The following is a 19262-nucleotide window of genomic DNA, read 5'->3' on the forward strand; positions in this document are numbered from 1 at the left end:
CAGGGACCCTACCACCCAGGGACCCTACCAACCAGAGACCCTACCAACCAGAGACCCTACCAACCAGGGACCCTACCAACCAGGGACCCTACCACCCAGGGACCCTACCAACCAGAGACCCTACCAACCAGGGACCCTACCACCCAGGGACCCTACCACCCAGGGACCCTACCAACCAGAGACCCTACCACCCAGGGACCCTACCAACCAGAGACCCTACCAACCAGGGACCCTACCACCCAGGGACCCTACCAACCAGAGACCCTACCAACCAGGGACCCTACCGACCAGGGACCCTACCCTACCGACCAGGGACCCTACCGACCAGGGACCCTACCAACCAGGGACCCTACCGACCAGGGACCCTACCCTACCGACCAGGGACCCTACCGACCAGAGACCCTACCAACCAGGGACCCTACCACCCAGGGACCCTACCAACCAGGGACCCTACCAACCAGGGACCCTACCAACCAGGGACCCTACCACCCAGGGACCCTACCAACCAGAGACCCTACCAACCAGGGACCCTACCAACCAGAGACCCTACCAACCAGGGGCCCTACCACCCAGGGACCCTACCAACCAGGGACCCTACCACCCAGGGACCCTACCAACCAGAGACCCTACCAACCAGAGACCCTACCGACCAGGGACCCTACCGACCAGAGACCCTACCGACCAGGGACCCTACCAACCAGAGACCCTACCAACCAGGGACCCTACCAACCAGAGACCCTACCAACCAGGGGCCCTACCACCCAGGGACCCTACCAACCAGAGACCCTACCACCCAGGGACCCTACCAACCAGAGACCCTACCAACCAGAGACCCTACCAACCAGGGACCCTACCAACCAGAGACCTTACCACCCAGGGACCCTACCGACCAGGGACCCTACCAACCAGAGACCCTACCAACCAGAGACCCTACCAACCAGGGACCCTACCGACCAGAGACCCTACCGACCAGGGACCCTACCGACCAGGGACCCTACCAACCAGAGACCCTACCAACCAGAGACCCTACCAACCAGGGACCCTACCAACCAGAGACCCTACCAACCAGGGGCCCTACCACCCAGGGACCCTACCAACCAGAGACCCTACCACCCAGGGACCCTACCAACCAGAGACCCTACCAACCAGAGACCCTACCAACCAGGGACCCTACCAACCAGAGACCCTACCAACCAGAGAGACTCAGCGCCACCCCTCGACCTATCAGCACATCCCTTCAAAATAAAAGCACCATTTTAGGCATAAAGTGTTGTTTTGAGTCCCTTTGTGTAATTTAACACTTTTAAGATCATTCCGTCTCTTTTCCAGATTTCTCAGTCTTTATTTGGTCGCTTTGGTTTGAACTCTCTCACCTGTCCATGTGCACTGTGTGGTTCTTTATCTGCCTCTTTGCTCCTTTGAATCCCAACAATCATCATCCTCATCTTCATCTTCATCATCATCATCAACTTCTTCTTCATCATCATCATCATCATCATCATCGTCAACTTCATCCTCAGTAAAACCCAGACGGAGACATTTGATTAATGATCCTCCACCGGGGTCAGGATGAACTTTAGAAATACCAGACGTGCGTGTGTGTGTGCGTGTGTGTGCGTGTGCGTGCGTGCGTGTGTGCGTGCGTGTGTGTGTGTGTGTGTGTGTGGTATTTGAATGTGCGGGATAAAACACACCGATGTGAAACGGCAACAATTCCATGTTGTCTCTGCGTGAAACCGAGCGCAGCAGAAATCTCTCAGAAACAAAAACACACACACACGCACGCACACGCACACGCACACACACACACGCACACGCACACACACACACGCACACACACACACGCACACGCAGGAGAGCTTTCTGAATCATCACAGCAGATTTCACGCCGCTTGGAGCAGGGTGATCCGGCTCTCTGGAGGAAGCCGTTGTTTTGTTCCCTCAGCGTCTCTTCATCACATGGCCGGTCTGGGTATTGTGTCTCTTTGTGGTCACACGTTGCCTTTCTGATCCTCTTCAGTCGTTTCAGATCCCTACTTTTCATTTGACTCATTTACCGACTAAATTACGTCTTTCTTTCTCCGTCAGTTCAGGTCCCCCTTTGGTCCCCCTTCGGTTTTGGTCCCCCTTTGGTTCCTCTTTTATCCCCCTCTGGTCCCTCTTTGGTCCTTCTTTGGTCCCTCTTCGGTCCCTCTTCGGTCCCCCTTTGGTCCCCCTTCGGTTTCGGTCCCCCTTCGGTTCCTCTTTTATCCCCCTCTGGTCCCTCTTTGGTCCCCCTTCGGTCCCTCTTTGATCCCCCTCTGGTCCCTCTTTGGTCCTTCTTTGGTCCCTCTTCGGTCCCTCTTTGGTCCCCCTTCGGTTTCGGTCCCCCTTTGGTCCCTCTTTGGTACCCCTTCGGTCCCCCTTCGGTCCCTCTTTGATCCCCCTTTGGTCCCCCTTCGGTTTCGGTCCTCCTTCGGTCCCCCTCTGGTCCCTCTTTGGTTTCTCTTTGATCCCCCTCTGGTCCCTCTTTGGTCCTTCTTCGGTCCCCCTTCGGTCCCCCTTCGGTTTCGGTCCCCCTTCGGTCTCCCTCTGGTCCCTCTCTGGTCCCTCTTTGGTTCCTCTTTGATCCCCCTCTGGTCCCCTTTCGGTCCCCCTTCGGTCCCCCTTCGGTCCCCCTCCGGTCCCCCTCCGGCCCCTCTCCGGCCCCTCTCCGGCCCCCCTCCGGCCCCCCTCCGGTCCCTCTCCGGCCCCCCTCCGGTCCCTTGGTGTCCCACATCTGTCACAGCAGTTGGATGCAGAACAGTGTCTCTTCCTACAGAGTTTCAGAGGAAGGACCCCAGACGTGCAGCCGCTCTCTCTCAGGAACTCGGCCGTCAGCAGCTTCATGTTTTCTGCAGCGTCAGCACTTTGAGAGGAGCTGAGATCAGAGCCAGAGAGAGGAGCTAGCAGCTGCTAACTGTTAGCCTGATGCTAACGACAAAGACACTTAAATGACAAGAGACTAAAAACACCTGAAATCAGACGTGCACACGTCTCTACGTGTGCACGTCTGATTTCAGATTTTCTGATTCACTCTTTCTCACTGCGCGCAGAAACCCTTTACTTTAGGAGAGACGGGAGGAGGAGGGTTTTCATCCTCCATTCATCCTCCCACGATGTGAGGGTCTGAGGACAGAGGGTCTGAGGACAGAGGGTCTGAGGACAGAGGGTCTGAGGACAGAGGGTCTGAGGATAGAGGGTCTGAGGACAGAGGGTCTGAGGACAGAGGGTCTGAGGACAGAGGGTCTGAGGACAGAGGCAGGGCTCGAAATTAACTATTTTCCTCAGTGTCCCACAACTGTCCCGAATTCTACTTTGTATTGTCCCGGAGATAACCAGCAGTGTCCCAAATTTAAATTTGAATCGTCGCCCCCCCCAATTATGCAGAATACATATAGTTTGTCAGTTAATCATCACACCATAGACTCTGGTCCACCATGTAAGTTTAAAATACTTATTTTAAACTTATGAATATTAGTCTGATCTGTTGCCTCTCCGAGAGTAGAAGGGAAGAGAGTTGTTTCTCAGTATCCAGACTAATGTATCATTCTCATGTCAACATTGAAGAATTCTGATTTGTATTTTTCAATTCAATACGGTATGGCTGTATGGTCTGTGTTTTATGATCGGAACCCTCTGTCTGGCAATACAAGAGGTATGAATGACAATAAAAAAACAGAAGTTCCATAATACAGTTTAATAAATGTACCTGTTTTCAGTTCTAATCACAAGTTATCCTCACAATTCAGTAGTACTATAGGAATATAAATTGATCTTCTATCTTCATTCATGAATGTCAATCATCTTGCTCTCACTCACTCACCCACTGTTTTTAACTGTTGTGACCGTTGCATTGGCGCGACTCGAGTCTAGCAGCAGTCAGCAGCAGAGTGGATGACGTAGAATGCATTCTATGATTTGACAGCCCAATGACTTTGCAAATGACACCCATTTTGAAGTTTACTTTTAATTTTTTTTTCACAGTCCCGAAATAGTCCCGGACAAAATAGATTTGTGTCCCAGTAGGAATTTGTATGGTCCCCGGGACATCGGGACATCGTTAATTGCGAGCCATGCACACATGGTGTGTTCAAGCGTCTGAAGCTCTTGAACACACCGAAGTCCAAGCAGATTATTCCTAACACACCCAAGGAGCACCTGAAGGCACCACGGTCTGAACTGTATGTGTTGTTTTTCTACGAATCTAACTTGTCTGAAATGGTGGAAGTGCGTTCCGTTCAGAATGGTGAAGCGGTGTGAAAAATAACCTGAACATGTGAAAAGTAAAGAGAGGCTTCAGTCGGAGTTAAAGTCAGAATGAGAAAGGAGTTGAGAGAAACTGCAGGAAGAGCAAAACAACAACAAGAGGAACCACTTAAAGTAGTCTCGTGATGCAACGCAGAGCAAGAAACGCAGTTCCCTCAGGATTCACCTCCTGTTGAAGCGCCCCTTTGTCCACCTCCAACAACCTGGAGTCCCTTAAGTGTTATTTAACCCTTTAAGGGCATTTTGAGTCCCTTTAAGTGTCATTTAACTCTTTAAGGACATTTTGAGTCTCTTTACAAGTCATTAACCCTTTAAGGGCATTTTGAGTCCCTTTACGAGTCATTTAACCCTTTAAGGGCATTTTGAGTCCCTTTACGAGTCATTTAACCCTTTAAGGGCATTTTGAGTCCCTTTACGAGTCATTTAACTCTTTAAGGGCATTTTGAGTCTCTTTACGAGTCATTTAACCCTTTAAGGGCATTTTGAGTCCCTTTACGAGTCATTAACCCTTTAAGGGCATTTTGAGTCCCTTTACGAGTCATTTAACTCTTTAAGGGCATTTTGAGTCTCTTTACGAGTCATTAACCCTTTAAGGGCATTTTGAGTCCCTTTACGAGTCATGTAACCCTTTAAGGGCATTTTGAGTCTCTTTACGAGTCATTAACCCTTTAAGGTCATTTTGAGTCTGTTTACGAGTCATTTAACCCTTTAAGGGCATTTTGAGTCTCTTTACGAGTCATTAACCCTTTAAGGGCATTTTGAGTCCCTTCACGAGTCATTAACCCTTTAAGGGCATTTTGAGTCCCTTCACGAGTCATTAACCCTTTAAGGGCATTTTGAGTCTCTTTACGAGTCATTAACCCTTTAAGGGCATTTTGAGTCTGTTTACGAGTCATTTAACCCTTTAAGGGCATTTTGAGTCCCTTCACGAGTCATTAACCCTTTAAGGGCATTTTGAGTCCCTTTAAGTGTCATTTAACCCTTTAAGGGCATTTTGAGTCTGTTTACGAGTCATTTAACCCTTTAAGGGCATTTTGAGTCCCTTTAAGTGTCATGTAACCCTTTAAAGGCATTTTGAGTCCCTTCACGAGTCATTAACCCTTTAAGGGCATTTCGAGTCTCTTTACGAGTCATTAACCCTTTAAGGGCATTTTGAGTCCCTTTACGAGTCATTTAACCCTTTAAGGGCATTTTGAGTCTGTTTACGAGTCATTTAACCCTTTAAGGGCATTTTGAGTCCCTTTACGAGTCATTTAACCCTTTAAGGGCATTTTGAGTCCCTTTACGAGTCATTTAACTCTTTAAGGGCATTTTGAGTCCCTGTACGCGTCATTTAACCCTTTAAGGGCATTTTGAGTCTCTTTACGTGTCATTTAACCCTTTAAGGGCATTTTGAGTCCCTTTACGAGTCATTAACCCTTTAAGGGCATTTTGAGTCCCTTTACGAGTCATTAACCCTTTAAGGGCATTTTGAGTCCCTTTACGAGTCATTAACCCTTTAGGGGCATTTTGAGTCCCTTTACGAGTCATTAACCCTTTAAGGGCATTTTGAGTCCCTTTACGAGTCATTTAACCCTTTAAGGGCATTTTGAGTCTCTTTACGAGTCATTTAACCCTTTAAGGGCATTTTGAGTCTGTTTACGAGTCATTTAACCCTTTAAGGGCATTTTGAGTCTGTTTACGAGTCATTTAACCCTTTAAGGGCATTTTGAGTCCCTTTAAGTGTCATTTAACCCTTTAAGGGCATTTTGAGTCTGTTTACGAGTCATTTAACTCTTTAAGGGCATTTTGAGTCTGTTTACGAGTCATTTAACCCTTTAAGGGCATTTTGAGTCCCTTTAAGTGTCATTTAACCCTTTAAGGGCATTTTGAGTCTGTTTACGAGTCATTTAACCCTTTAAGGGCATTTTGAGTCTCTTTACGAGTCATTAACCCTTTAAGGGCATTTTGAGTCTCTTTACGAGTCATTAACCCTTTAAGGGCATTTTGAGTCTGTTTACGAGTCATTTAACCCTTTAATGGCATTTTGAGTCCCTTCACGAGTCATTAACCCTTTAAGGGCATTTTGAGTCTCTTTACGAGTCATTAACCCTTTAAGGGCATTTTGAGTCCCTTTACGAGTCATTTAACCCTTTAAGGGCATTTTGAGTCTCTTTACGAGTCATTTAACCCTTTAAGGGCATTTTGAGTCTGTTTACGAGTCATTTAACCCTTTAAGGGCATTTTGAGTCTGTTTACGAGTCATTTAACCCTTTAAGGGCATTTTGAGTCCCTTTAAGTGTCATTTAACCCTTTAAGGGCATTTTGAGTCTGTTTACGAGTCATTTAACTCTTTAAGGGCATTTTGAGTCTGTTTACGAGTCATTTAACCCTTTAAGGGCATTTTGAGTCCCTTTAAGTGTCATTTAACCCTTTAAGGGCATTTTGAGTCTGTTTACGAGTCATTTAACTCTTTAAGGGCATTTTGAGTCTGTTTACGAGTCATTTAACCCTTTAAGGGCATTTTGAGTCCCTTTAAGTGTCATTTAACCCTTTAAAGGCATTTTGAGTCCCTTCACGAGTCATTAACCCTTTAAGGGCATTTCGAGTCTCTTTACGAGTCATTAACCCTTTAAGGGCATTTTGAGTCCCTTTACGAGTCATTTAACCCTTTAAGGGCATTTTGAGTCCGTTTACGAGTCATTTAACCCTTTAAGGGCATTTTGAGTCTGTTTACGAGTCATTTAACCCTTTAAGGGCATTTTGAGTCCCTTTAAGTGTCATTTAACCCTTTAAGGGCATTTTGAATCCCTTTAAGTGTCATTTAACCCTTTAAGGGCATTTTGAGTCTCTTTACGAGTCATTTAACCCTTTAAGTGCATGTTGAGTCTCTTTACGAGTCATTAACCCTTTAAGGGCATTTTGAGTCCCTTTACGAGTCATTTAACCCTTTAAGGGCATTTTGAGTCTGTTTACGAGTCATTTAACCCTTTAAGGGCATTTTGAGTCTGTTTACGAGTCATTTAACTCTTTAAGGGCATTTTGAGTCTGTTTACGAGTCATTTAACCCTTTAAGGGCATTTTGAGTCCCTTTAAGTGTCATTTAACCCTTTAAGGGCATTTTGAGTCTGTTTACGAGTCATTTAACCCTTTAAGGGCATTTTGAGTCTGTTTACGAGTCATTTAACCCTTTAAGGGCATTTTGAGTCTGTTTACGAGTCATTTAACCCTTTAAGGGCATTTTGAGTCCCTTTAAGTGTCATTTAACCCTTTAAGGGCATTTTGAGTCTGTTTACGAGTCATTTAACCCTTTAAGGGCATTTTGAGTCCCTTTAAGTGTCATTTAACCCTTTAAGGGCATTTTGAGTCTGTTTACGAGTCATTTAACCCTTTAAGGGCATTTTGAGTCCCTTTACGAGTCATTAAACCCTTTAAGGGCATTTTGAGTCCCTTTACGAGTCATTAACCCTTTAAGGGCATTTTGAGTCTGTTTACGAGTCATTTAACCCTTTAAGGGCATTTTGAGTCCCTTTACGAGTCATTTAACCCTTTAAGAGCATTTTGAGTCCCTTTACGAGTCATTAACCCTTTAAGGGCATTTTGAGTCCCTTTACGAGTCATTTAACCCTTTAGGGGCATTGTGAGTCCCTTTACGAGTCATTAACCCTTTAGGGGCATTTTGAGTCCCTTTACGTGTTATTTAACTCCTTAAGGGCATTTTGAGTCCCTTTACGAGTCATTTAACCCTTTAAGGGCATTTTGAGTCTCTTTACGAGTCATTTAACCCTTTAAGGGCATTTTGAGTCCCTTTACGAGTCATTTAACCCTTTAGGGGCATTTTGAGTCCCTTTACGTGTTATTTAACCCTTTAAGGGCATTTTGAGTCTCTTTACGAGTCATTTAACCCTTTAAGGGCATTTTGAGTCTCTTTACGAGTCATTTAACCCTTTAAGGGCATTTTGAGTCCCTTTAAGTGTCATTTAACTCCTTAAGGGCATTTTGAGTCCCTTTACGAGTCATTTAACCCTTTAAGGGCATTTTGAGTCTCTTTACGAGTCATTTAACCCTTTAAGGGCATTTTGAGTCTCTTTACGAGTCATTTAACCCTTTAAGGGCATTTTGAGTCTCTTTACGAGTCATTTAACCCTTTAAGGGCATTTTGAGTCCCTTTAAGTGTCATTTAACTCCTTAAGGGCATTTTGAGTCCCTTTACGAGTCATTTAACCCTTTAAGGGCATTTTGAGTCTCTTTACGAGTCATTTAACCCTTTAAGGGCATTTTGAGTCCCTTTACGAGTCATTTAACCCTTTAAGGGCATTTTGAGTCCCTTTAAGTGTTATTTAACCCTTTAGGGGCATTTTCAGTCCCTTTACGAATCATTTAACCCTTAAGGGCATTTTGAGTCTCTTTACGAGTCATTTAACCCTTTAAGGGCATTTTGAGTCCCTTTACGAGTCATTTAACCCTTTAAGGGCATTTTGAGTCCCTTTAAGTGTCATTTAACCCTTTAAGGGCATTTTGAGTCCCTTTACGAGTCGTTTAACCCTTACGGGCATTTTGAGTCTCTTTACGAGTCATTTAACCCTTTAAGGGCATTTTGAGTCCCTTTACGAGTCATTTAACCCTTTAAGGGCATTTTGAGTCCCTTTACGAGTCATTTAACCCTTTAAGGGCATTTTGAGTCTCTTTACGAGTCATTTAACCCTTTAAGGGCATTTTGAGTCCCTTTAAGTGTCATTAACCCTTTAAGGGCATTTTGAGTCCCTTTACGAGTCGTTTAACCCTTTAAGGGCATTTTGAGTCCCTTTACGAGTTATTAACTCTTTAAGGGCATTTTGAGTCTCTTTACGAGTTATTAAACCCTTAAGGGCATTTTGAGTGGGCTAAATGATCCTGCAGGTGTCTTTGTGATATGTGCGTACATCCTTCCTCTTGGTTCTCTGCTTACTCTTACATCTCTTGCCCTATTTTATTTATATTCGGTCATTTCTTGCACTATTTAATCTGTTTCATTTGTTTTATGTCCCACATATCCACGAGGCTCTGTTGGAGGAAGTGTCTCGTGCCACATCTCCTCTGTAGCTGCTTTGCACAATGAAGCTTTGAGTCTTGAATCTTGATGCATCCTCTCTCTCTCTCTGTGTGTGTGTGTGTGTGTAAATAAAAACTTGTGCGACCCTGAGACGACCTCCAGCTTCCTCTGATCTGTAATTATTCCCGAAGGAGAGTTACTGGACGCATGAAGACCGTCTGACGTGCAAAGATTCAGATGTGTTATCGGCAGGTGCTCAGCAGCTACAGTGCAAGAAGTCTGCAAATAAAACTAAATAACTATTTGACGTGTTCACAAACCCCCGTCAGTGTGTGTGTGTGTGTGTGTGTGCACGCGCATCAGCTCTGTGATTAAACAATAAGTCTGTAAACATGTAAATAGAATAAAACTAAATAACTATTTGACGTGTTCACAAACCGCCGTCAGCGTGTGTGTGCAGCAGGAAGCCTCCGTGTGTGTGTGTGTGTGATTAAACGCGGCGCTGCTCCCCTCCCCCCTCCAGACCAAAACAGCATCAAAGCAATCAAAATGGAAATGTTAGGCCTGAATGGGGCCCATCCCCCCCTCTCAAACTCTGCAGACTTTCTCCTCTCTCTGCGTTACACAACCCCCCCGCTCCTCTCAAAATGGAAGCTTCCACTACAGAGCAGGAGACGAGGAACACACACTCTCCACAGCACACACACACACACACACACACACACTCTCTAACACTCCGACACACACACTAACACTCCGACACACACACACACATTCAGAAATAGAAACTGGATTAAAAACATGCAGCTGCAACAAATCAGGAGCTCAGGAAACTGCAGGACATCGGATCGATTCAAGAGAAGCAGAGAGGGAACAAGACGCTGATGATTCAGGTTAAACACAGGAGAGAGAGGATAAATAAAGACTGTCATCTAGCCTCTAACTAGCCTCTAACTAGCCTCTAAGTATGTCCCCATAAAGCATGGATAACACTGAAGACACTTTAGACTGCAGGACATCAAGACGCTCATCGTTCAGATTAAACCTGTTATCCATCAAGTATGTCCCGATGAAGCTTTGAATAACTCCAGAGACACGCGGAAACATCTGGAATCAGGTCTAAATATCAGAGGAATCATCACTCGTCGTTTCTATGGATTTCTGCACAATTTAGGCCCCGGCCACACGGGGACGAAAGCGGTCGTTTGCGTTACCGTTTAGTGTCATATAGACCGTTCGGCCACACGACGGCGACCGAATACGGAACTAAACGACTGCGGAAACGATAACGGGTCCCAAGGTGGATAGAAATGCATACGCAACGCTCTGGGGGGTCCAACGGCTCCGTGTGTACGCCCTATACGCAGGGGCGGTTTTAGGGGGGGCCAGTGCCCCCATAACACTGACCTCTGACCCCCCTGTGGCCCCCCTAACTATGAAAAGTTTTTTTTTTTTATTAAATGTATATTTTCTGGTACTCAGGATTGTGTTGCTGTAATGTGAGATTGTGCGGACACCCTTATGTAAAGTAGAGATGTAACTGTTCATTGCCTTTATTTTTATATAAATACGGTGTTAGTGCAAACATTGTACTATAACTTAAGCTAACAGTAATAACTATAAGATCTATCTGAAATAAATAAGTGTACTGGAACAAATACCAATAACTGTATTGCATTGTTTTCTTAGGCGCAATTACTTCATACTGTCTAGTTCTCTTTTTCGTCCTGCATTTATTGAGCCCCCCCTCAGAAAATAACTGGCCCCCCCAGTGGCCCCCCCAGTCAAATTGGTCTAGAACCGCCACTGCCTATACGATCATTTTCTGATAATGATGAGGCAATAGCCCCGCCTCTGCTGCTCACCCCGCGTCAAAGTAAACTGCACCCTGAATTCAGATTATTTATCTTTCTCTCGATATGGACCTAAACGCGAGTGAAGTCTGATCTGACAGGACGGAGACACGCAGCTCTGCTCACCTGCAGCTCCTCCCGCTGCAGCAAAACACACACTTCAAGTCAGATCATCGCCCTTAGCTATTTTAATTACCTCTCAAACTAAACTAGTTATACATATGGTTATTCTTACTGTCGCCCGGGTCACTCATTACTGGATCAGCTGCTGCATGAGACAGACACTGGCGCTGTCCGAAGAAAGGGAGGAGAAAGAGAGGCTCCGTGTATTTTATTATTATAATATATAGTCGTTATTCATTTGTTTCAAAGCTCAATAAATAACAAAGAAGACCTTTGACCGTCGCTGACGTGTCCCTGACGTGTCTCTACGTGTCTCTGACGTGTCTCTACGTGTCTCTGACGTGTCTCTGACGTATCTCTATGTGTCTCTGACGTGTCCCTGACGTGTCCCTGACGTGTCTCTGCCGTGTCCCTGACGTATCTCTGTGTCTCCGACGTGTCCCTGACGTGTCTCTGATGTGTCCCTGACGTGTCTTTACGTGTCCCTGACGTGTCTCTACGTGTCTCTGACGTGTCCCTGATGTGCCCCTGACGACGTGTCTCTGACGTGTCCCTATGTGTCTCTGACGTGTCTCTACGTGTCTCTACATGTCCCTGACGTGTCTCTACGTGTCTCTGACGTGTCCCTGACGTGTCTCTGACGTGTCCCTGACGACGTGTCTGACGTGTCCCTGACGACGTGTCTCTGACGTGTCCCTGACGTGTCTCTGACGTGTCTCTACGTGTCTCCGACGTATCTCTACGTGTCCCTGACGTGTCTCTACGTGTCTCCGACGTATCTCTACGTGTCCCTGATGTGTCTCTACGTGTCCCTGACGTGTCCCTGACGTGTCGCTGACGTGTCTCTACGTGTCCCTGCGTGTCTCTGACGTGTCTCTACGTGTCCCTGACGTGTCTCTGACGTGTCCCTGACGTGTCTCTGACCTGTTTCTGACGTGTCCCTGTGTCTCTGATGTGTCCCTGACGCGTCCCTGACGTGTCTCTGATGTTTCTCTGACGTGTCTCTGATGTGTCTCTAAAGTGTCTCTACGTGTCCCTGACGTGTGTCTCCGACGTGTCTCTGACGCGTCTGACGTGTCCCTGAGGTGTCTTAACGTGTCTCTAAAGTGTCTCTACGTGTCCCTGACGTGTGTCTCCGACGTGTCTCTGACGCGTCTGACGTGTCCCTGAGGTGTCTTAACGTGTCTCTGACGTGTCCCTGACGTGTCTTAACGTGTCCCTGACGTGTCTTAACGTGTCCCTGACGTGTCCCTGACGTGTCTTAACGTGTCCCTGACGTGTCTTAACGTGTCCCTGACGTGTCTTAACGCGTCTCTGACGTGTCCCTGACGTGTCCTAATGTGTCCCTGACGTGTCTTAACGTGTCCCTGACGTGTCTTAACGCGTCCCTGACGTGTCTTAACGTGTCCCTGGCGTGTCTTAACGTGTCCCTGGAATGTCTTAACGTGTCCCTGGAATGTCTTAACGTGTCCCTAACGTGTCCCTGACGTGTCCCTAACGTGTCCCTGACGTGTCCCTGACGCGTCTCTGACGCGTCCCTGACGTGTCCCTGACGCGTCTCTGACGTGTCCCTGGCGCGTCTCTGACGTGTCCCTAACGTGTCCCTGACGTGTCCCTGACGTGTCCCTGACGTGTCCCTGACGTGTCCCTGACGTGTCCCTGACGTGTCCCTAACGTGTCCCTGACGTGTCCCTGACGCGTCTCTGACGTGTCCCTAACGTGTCTCTGACGTGTCCCTAACGTGTCTCTGACGTGTCCCTGACGTGTCCCTGACGTGTCCCTAACGTGTCTCTGACGTGTCCCTAACGTGTCTCTGACGTGTCCCTAACGTGTCTCTGACGTGTCCCTAACGTGTCCCTAACGTGTCCCTGACGTGTCCCTAACGTGTCTCTGACGTGTCCCTAACGTGTCTCTGACGTGTCCCTAACGTGTCTCTGACGTGTCCCTGACGTGTCTCTGACGTGTCCCTAACGTGTCTCTGACGTGTCCCTAACGTGTCCCTAACGTGTCCCTAACGTGTCTCTGACGTGTCCCTAACGTGTCTCTGACGTGTCCCTAACGTGTCTCTGACTTGTCCCTAACGTGTCTCTGACGTGTCCCTGACGTGTCCCTGACGTGTCCCTAACGTGTCTCTGACGTGTCCCTAACGTGTCCCTGACGTGTCCCTAACGTGTCCCTAACGTGTCTCTGACGTGTCCCTAACGTGTCCCTGACGTGTCCCTAACGTGTCTCTGACGTGTCTCTGACTTGTCCCTAACGTGTCTCTGACGTGTCCCTAACGTGTCCCTAACGTGTCTCTGACGTGTCCCTAACGTGTCCCTGACGTGTCCCTAACGTGTCTCTGACGTGTCTCTGACTTGTCCCTAACGTGTCTCTGACGTGTCCCTAACGTGTCCCTAACGTGTCTCTGACGTGTCCCTAACGTGTCCCTGACGTGTCCCTAACGTGTCCCTAACGTGTCTCTGACATGTCCCTAACGTGTCTCTGACTTGTCCCTAACGTGTCTCTGACGTGTCCCTAACGTGTCTCTAACTACGCCAAACTCAAGCTAACTTCCGTCTGATCCTGTGTTTCTGTAAACCTGTGGAAAGCAGAAAGTAGCACTGACCGGTTTTGAAAAGCCCCACGAGCTTCACAGACGCTAACGTTAAACACCAGCCGGAATAAAGAGGAATAAAGAGTTCAGAAAGCGAATCAGATCGAGGCGAGCGGAGCGGAAACAAGCTTCTAACGATTCAAGCGAACCCAAGACGACGAGTGGATGAAGGCAAAACAATCAGTTTCCGGTGGACCTTTATCCAACGAGACTCACACACTCAGCGCTGAGGACAACCCCCTCCGGAGCTCTTTGGGGTGAAGGGACGCAGGGACACAACGACATGCTGAGGACAACCCCCTCCGGAGCTCTTTGGGGTGAAGGGACGCAGGGACACAACGACATGCTGAGGACAACCCCCTCCGGAGCTCTTTGGGGTGAAGGGACGCAGGGACACAACGACATGCTGAGGACAACCCCCTCCGGAGCTCTTTGGGGTGAAGGGACGCAGGGACACAACGACATGCTGAGGACAACCCCCTCCGGAGCTCTTTGAGGTGAAGGGACGCAGGGACACAACGACATGCTGACTGCAGCGGGGTTTGAACCTGTGACCCCAACACACAACCCACTGCGCCACACGCCAAATGCAGAGTTTATTGGAAAGTGTACTGGTTGATAGGTTTGTTATTCCAAATAGAAAAGCCCACTTCAGGTCCTCCGAAGCTGCAGGAGAAGGGAGCGAGAGGGGGAACAAGGAGACATGAACTCTTCTGCGACACATCGAGCAGGACACACACGCAGAGGTTACCTGAACAAGAAGCTACCTGTCGGGGGTCTACTTCCTGTGCAGTGATCTGCTGAAGTGAGGCAGTCTGCAAAGTATGCAATAGGAGTTACTGAACTGCTGCTGAAGTGAAATATCATCGGAAACGAAAAGACGTACTTTGAGGGAGTTCGAGAGAGACGTCGTGATTTGTGTTTCATCCAAAGGTCAAACGGAGTTAAAACCCTCCCAAGGGAAAGGCTTTCTTCAGCGGCACGTGGTCGACAGACGAGCTGCTGGACACTCCTTAAGAGCCACGTGCGATTGAGTCTGGAAGTCCCTCAACTCCCGAGTGAGTTCTTCCAGTTAGAAATCCTACAGGAAGTCGCATCCTTGGTTTGTTGTCTGCTCATTGGACCAGCATGTGAGCAGAGCCCCCTGGTAGCAGCCAGGCCAGCCGCGACCTCTAAGGCCAGCTGCGACCTCTAAGGCCAGCCGCGACCTCTAAGGCCAGCCGCGACCTCTAAGGCCAGCTGCGACCTCTAACTCCAGTGGCTTTCAGACTGACTTCAACAGTTCCATATCAGCAAAGTGAAGAGTCGCCTTGAAGTCAAACATTACGGTTTAAGTTATTATTCCTTTATGAACTTTAAGATATCTGTAACTAAGTTACTCACTTACTTTAGTACACTGTTGAGGTACTTGTACTTTATTACAAGACCTGAGTACTTCTACTTTTACTCAAGTACAAGATCTGAGTACTTATACTTTTACTCAAGAACAAGATCTGAGTACTTCTACTTTTACTCAAGTACAAGAACTGAGTACTTCTACTTTTACTCAATTACAATATCTCTACTTTTACTTTTACTCAAGTACCAGATATGTGTACTTCTACTTTTACTCAAGTACAAGATCTGAGTACTTCTACTTTTACTCAAGTACAAGATCTCTACTCTTACTTTTACTCAAGTACCAGATATGTGTACTTGTACTTTTACTCAAGTACAAGATCTGAGTACTTCTACTTTTACTCAAGTACAAGATCTGAGTACTTCTACTTTTACACAAGTACACGATCTGTGTATTTCTACTTTTACACAAGTACAAGATCTGAGTACTTGTACTTGTACTCAAGTACAAGATCTGAGCACTTCTACTTTTACTCAAGTACAAGATCTGAGTACTTCTACTTTTACACAAGTACACGATCTGTGTATTTCTACTTTTACACAAGTACAAGATCTGAGTACTTGTACTCAAGTACAAGATCTGAGCACTTCTACTTTTACTCAAGTACAAGATCTGAGTACTTCTACTTTTACACAAGTACACGATCTGTGTATTTCTACTTTTACACAAGTACAAGATCTGAGTACTTGTACTTGTACTCAAGTACAAGATCTGAGCACTTCTACTTTTACTCAAGTATAAGATCTGAGTACTTCTACTTTTACTCAAGTACAAGATCTGAGTACTTCTACTTTTACTCAAGTACAAGATCTGAGTACTTCTACTTTTACACAAGTACACGATCTGTGTATTTCTACTTTTACACAAGTACAAGATCTGAGTACTTGTACTCAAGTACAAGATCTGAGCACTTCTACTTTTACTCAAGTATAAAATCTGAGTACTTCTACTTTTACTCAAGTACAAGATCTGAGTACTTCTACTTTTACTCAAGTACAAGATCTGTTAACTCTACAAGTTTAATATCAGCTGAAATTAAGAGTAAACTTTATATTTGTCAAACTAAGTCAAAAATGATGATTTAAGTAATGAAGTCCCTTATAATTTATAAATTAAGTGTTAAATTGAGCTTAATCTTAAGGGAGTCTGGTTGGTAGTAAAGCCAGCTGTTACTAAACTCTTCAGTACTATTTAACTAAGTTCCTAAATTAGATATTAAAGTTAAATATCAGCCGAAATGAAGATTATTCCTTTTAGTAGTCATAAATCAAAAAGTTATGACTTAAGTTATTATTTACTTCCGAATATACAAGTTATCTGTTAAATTGAGCCTTATATTAGTGGAGTTTGGTTAGTAGTGAGGCCAGAAGGACTAAACTCCGCCTCTAAAGTGACTGTTTTTAAGTGAAAGGCCTTCGGAGCTATTCGGCTTTTGTTTTCTGGATAACTGTTAATAAACAGTAGAGCTTTCGGAACTGTTCGGCTCTTCGGAACAATGGGCCTACGGAGCAGAGAGCTGGGATACTGGACCAGGACTTCTCGGCGGGGCGGTGCTTAGCGGGACCCGAAGCATCCGGAGAGGAGAGGAGCTAGCCGGGGTGCTGAAGCTCAGCTACCGGCCTCGCTCTCTCTCAGCATCCACCCACAGCTACTGATAACCGGCTTAAAAACCCCTCAAAGTCACCGTGAAAAAAGATAGTAAACCGTGAAAAAAAGTGAAAGTACACTAATCAAACGCACCACTGTGATCACGTGACCCGGTAAGAAATAACCCTAGAATAAAGTAACAAAACCGAACAAAATACGTTAAAAAGCGACTAAATAATAACACACACGGTCGTTTTAACCGAATAAACTTCCATAAATGTGTCCCCGGGAAAAACTCCGGACACTTGGAGCTCCTTCATCGGCTTCTTTTCTTTTTTACTCTCCACAAACATGTCGACAAAATGGACGCTAACATTTTTACACAACTTTCAGCATTCGTCTCGGAGACAAGCAGCAGAGGTTACTGAGCAACACAGTGGAGAAAAGCAGGGGAAAGGAGGAGGAGGGAGCACTTTATACAAGCCTCCATGTTTGTTTTGGGCTAGTTTAACAGAAGAAAAGGCATTAAAAAAAGAAAGCTTACTTGTTTATCACTCAGTGCTGTTATTCTCCTGTCGTGCAGCTGTCTCTTAAGCTCTCCATCCTACAGGGAAATACAGATGATAACACACACACAGCGATGGTTAAAAAACAACAGATTAATTACTGATAAAGTTTCACTCCCTCCCTTGTAATCCACTCGAAGAAAGCTGCCTGGATTAAAATATATATTTATTTTATTACCTGTGGGTCTTGCTTCATCTGTGCAACTAGTTTAGTAAGAAGGATGGAGGATGTGTGAAGGAAAAGTGTCTCAAGTTTAGAGTAAAAGGGAGGAACAAAGCGGGGGAGAAATCATGGATTTTTAAAGAAAACTGGAGGCGGGGCTCCATTCATTTCTATGGGAGAAGCTCAATGGCGCTTGAAGCCCAAAAAAGAAGCGAAAGTACCCGTATGTGGGCCCACTAAGCATGCGCAGTGTACTTTCCCCGTAAGCCCCGCCTCCTATCTCCTGCTCTCTGTCAGTCAGATGAATAGAGAGGTAAAAGTAACTAAATAAACAACACAAGCCCATTTTTTAAAACTTGAACACCCTGATAATCGAAAGGAGGGCTTTAAAATAGTTCGTGCTGGGTAGTTTATTTAGCTTTAGAAAATGACACGTTCATTTACAGACGTTTCTTTGCCCCATGTAAAGTCAATGGGAAAAAGTATTTTTGGGCCAAAATGACGTCACGGAGGGTGCAGTGCCACCGTTTGTCCGCTACGGTCATTCATAAAAAGCTGCTTCACTCTACAGGCGAACTTCCTGACGATAGAAGCCTCTGTGCACCTCATAAATATGCAGGTCGCGTCCAGATCACCACCACCACCGCATTATTATCACTCCAAAAAATATTGTTCTTTAGGCGAAAATACACCGTGACAATAAGCTTAAAAAGTATCGCGAGAAGTGCACTTAATTGAGACTTGTTAGTGGTCTCAATGTGGATTTTGTGCAGTTATCTCCCAGTGCAGAATTTAACACACACACACACACACTTGCTCCCTTAGAATAAACACGATGTTTCACTTACCTGATGACATTGGATTTCTACTTTCAGCGCCTCATGCAGGCCCTGTACTTCCATGCTGTTTCCAGAAAAACACTTTTATTCCACTTTCGACGCGGCCGGTGCAAAGTTTAAGTGAATTAAAAAGATTTTCAGTAACAATTGAAAGAAGGAGAACTACTCAGGCTGCAAAAAGCAAGTTCTCGCTTCTTCTTTTTTTTTGCACAGCTAGGGACTCATCACACACTTTCCGCCCCGTCTTCAAAAGTGCTCCAAACCCGGGTAAAGAGCTCCAGTACCGGTCCGGTTCTGAGCAGATAAACAACCGGACGTCGAGGGGTCCGACGGGGAAACCGGTTCGCTTTTCTTTCGCTAATTTTAAGTTGAAAAACGGTGGGACTACTTTTTTGTCAGAGTCCGCGGATTGATTTCACTTTGCCTGAGGAAAAGTTGCGCTTCGGCTGTCAATGGTAATTCTGAAGAGAAGTACCCGGATGGAACGTGAGGCGCACGCGCAGTGAGCCGGGCCGGGGGGGAGCTACACAACTACTTCAAGGAGTGTTTGTGATAATAAATAAATAATACATGTATTAATTATTAAATAAATAGTAAATATAAAATAAGGAGTAAAGAAAAAAATGCAATAAAACACAACAGAAAGATCTATAGCATAAAAAAAAATACAAATAAATTAACAGAAAAATTATAATAAATAATATAATAACCAAAATAAATAGTTATTAATAAACACATACTGGAAGAAATTCAATGAATAAAAAACTGTCTAAGAAATACAAACATTAATAAACAAACGCAATATGTCATTATATTTCACTTGTAAAAATAAATCGTG

General features: G+C 45.7%; 1 long non-coding RNA gene across 1 annotated transcript in view; it reads right to left on the reverse strand.

The window, feature by feature from the left end:
* Positions 1–18795, reverse strand: part of LOC117440998 (uncharacterized) — a 29177-nt gene extending 10382 nt beyond the window's left edge. Inside the window, exons 1-2 of the long non-coding RNA XR_004551350.1 lie at positions 18434–18795; positions 17401–17460 (exon numbers count right to left, since the gene is read on the reverse strand). This is a non-coding gene — a long non-coding RNA (uncharacterized lncRNA). The remainder of the gene's footprint in view (positions 1–17400; positions 17461–18433) is intronic.
* Positions 18796–19262: the final 467 nt, after the last annotated feature.

This window comes from Pseudochaenichthys georgianus, unplaced genomic scaffold, assembly GCF_902827115.2.
Source record: "Pseudochaenichthys georgianus unplaced genomic scaffold, fPseGeo1.2 scaffold_1383_arrow_ctg1, whole genome shotgun sequence".
In the NCBI taxonomy this organism is placed as follows: domain Eukaryota; kingdom Metazoa; phylum Chordata; class Actinopteri; order Perciformes; family Channichthyidae; genus Pseudochaenichthys; species Pseudochaenichthys georgianus.